This window comes from Eriocheir sinensis, chromosome 42 (genome assembly GCF_024679095.1).
Source record: "Eriocheir sinensis breed Jianghai 21 chromosome 42, ASM2467909v1, whole genome shotgun sequence".
In the NCBI taxonomy this organism is placed as follows: Eukaryota; Metazoa; Arthropoda; class Malacostraca; order Decapoda; family Varunidae; genus Eriocheir; species Eriocheir sinensis.
In genome coordinates, this window is record NC_066550.1 from 14332290 (window position 1) to 14334789 (window position 2500).

At 47.9% G+C, this 2500-nt stretch overlaps 1 protein-coding gene across 4 annotated transcripts in view; it reads right to left on the reverse strand.

Moving 5' to 3' along the window:
- The window catches only part of LOC127010144 (poly(rC)-binding protein 4-like), a 98281-nt gene that overhangs the window by 9558 nt on the left and 86223 nt on the right, over positions 1–2500 (reverse strand). The gene's annotated exons all lie outside the window — the stretch shown is intronic.

Genomic DNA, 2500 nt, shown 5'->3' on the forward strand with positions numbered 1-2500 from the left:
GGGAGGGACTGGGGGAAGGGGAGGAGGAGGGGAATGAGAGGGGTGCTGGTAATACTGTTTTCTAGGAGGGGGGAGTGGGGTGAAATGGGTGGTTGGTAACACTCGGGGAGGGACTGGGGGGCTGGGAGCTGGGGGGAGGGGTATGAGAGGTGCTGGTAATACTGTTTTCTAGGGGGGAGGGAGAGGTGTGAAAGGGGGGGGAGTTGGTAACACTGGGGTAGGCTGGGGGTGCAGGAGGTCGTGGGGGGGCAGGGGGGGCTGAGGGGGAGGGGAGGGGTGGGGTGTGAAGGGGGGGAGGCACAGGGCAGGGGGGGGCATGGAGTGGTGAAGGGGGGTTGGCAATACTGATATTTTTGGGGGGTGAGGGGGTGCCGGGGAAGGACTGGGGGGCTGAGGGGTGTGGTGGGGGATCTGGTAACACTGCTAACCATTTTAATATTACATCCTTAAACAAACAATTAAATATGTATAAAAAAGATCAAATCCCTTATAATTTCCACTAACTTATTTAACAAACTCTCAAAGTCAAATATCATCACATTTATTAATACACAAAGGGTTCTGATTCCTTATAACTAGACTGACTTGGGGATTATTTCAACTCTATAAGAATGATTTGAACACACACACATATATATATTTACAAAAGTTAAATGGCATTGGAATCCTTAAAATTAACTTATTTCTATTGGGACACACAGAGACATAGGGTTGGAGAATTGGCTGGCTGACTGATTGGTTGAGAGATTGGCTGACTGGCTGACTGATTGATTGGTTGAGAGACTGGCTGACTGACTGATTGGTTGAGAGACTGGCTGACTGAGTAACTGATTGGTTGAGAGATTGGCTGAGTGACTGACTGATTGGTTGAGAGATTGGCTGACTGACTGACTGACTGACTGGTTGAGAGACTGACTGACTGATTGGTTGAGAGTTTGGCTGACTGAGTGACTGACTGACTGATTGGTTGAGTGATTGGCTGGCTGGCTGACAGACTGACTGATTGGTTGAGAGATTGACTGACTGACTGACTGGCTGGTTGAGAGACTGGCTGACTGAGTGATTGACTGACTGACTGACTGGGGTATGGCTAAGTAAGTGCCAATTCAAGAGAGAGTGCCACACGTTAAATTACATCATCTAGGGTGCCATGTTTTAGTGCCATGGTGCCATTTCTAATTTTCTTTCTCTTAGAAGTGGATTTTAAGGGGACACTTAAATATTATGTTACCTGACTGACTGACTGACTGACTATGTGACTGGCTGACTTAATAAATGACTGACTGACTGACTGGCTGACTTACTAACTGACTGACTGACTGACTGGCTGACTTACTAACTGACTGACTGACTTACTAACGAACTGACTGACTGAATGACTGGTTGACTTACTAACTGACTGACTGACTGAATGAATGACTGGCTGACTTACTAACTGACTGACTGAATGACTGGCTGACTGACTGGCTGGCCAAAAAAAAAAAAATCAAATTCAACCCTAACCGAACCTCCCACAACCCCAACAAAAACAACAACCTCAACAACAACAATAACAACAACAACGACGTCAGCAGCAGCAACAGCACTCCCCTCAGCGACTCTCCTGCCCCCCCCTGCTGACTCTCCTCTTGTGTGGGTCAGCAACTCCGAAGGGTGGTGGTGGTGGTGGTGAAGGTGGTGGTGGGGAGGGTGAGGAAGCCGGGCCCTCCTCCTCACCAGCTGGGGAAGGGGGGGAAGGGGGGGAAGGGGTTGGGGGAGGGGAGGGGAGGGGAGATAAGGGGAGGGGGGGAGGAAGAAGGGGAAGGGAAGGGGGGAGGAGAGGAAGAGAGGGAAGGGAAGGAAAGGAAGATTTGGGGAGGGAAAGGAAGGGAAGGGAAGGGAAGAAAGATTTGGGGAGGAAAGGGAAGGGAAGGGAAAGGAAGGAGGAGGAGGAGGAATAAATAGGAGGAATGGAGGAAAAAAATAGGAGGAAAGGGAGGAAAGGAAGGGAGGAAAGAATATGTGTGCGTTCGTATGTGTGTGACTCATTAGCAGAAGCCGTGAACAGGCAAAGGAAGGAAGGAAGGAAGTGCGCGAAAATTCATAATAATAATAATAATAATAATAATAATAATAATAATAATAATAATAATTTGTGTTTTGTCGTTTATGATTTCTCTCTCTCTCTCTCTCTCTCTCTCTACCTGACACACTAATTAACTCTTACATCTGCGTGAGAGAGAGAGAGAGAGAGAGAGAGAGAGAGAGAGAGAGAGAGAGAGAGAGAGAGAGAGAGAGAGAGAGAGAGAGAGAGAGAGAGAGAGAACAAGCCAATTAACTTGCTCTGTACCTCGCTCAACTATTCTCTCTCTCTCTCTCTCTGATGCTATTCCAGTGTGTGTGTGTGTGTGTGTGTGTGTGTGTGTGTGTGTGTGTGTGTGTGTGTGTGTGTGTGTGTGTGTGTGTGTGTGTGTGTGTGTGTGTGTGACGGACAATTCAATCATTTTCAAAAACTCTCGAC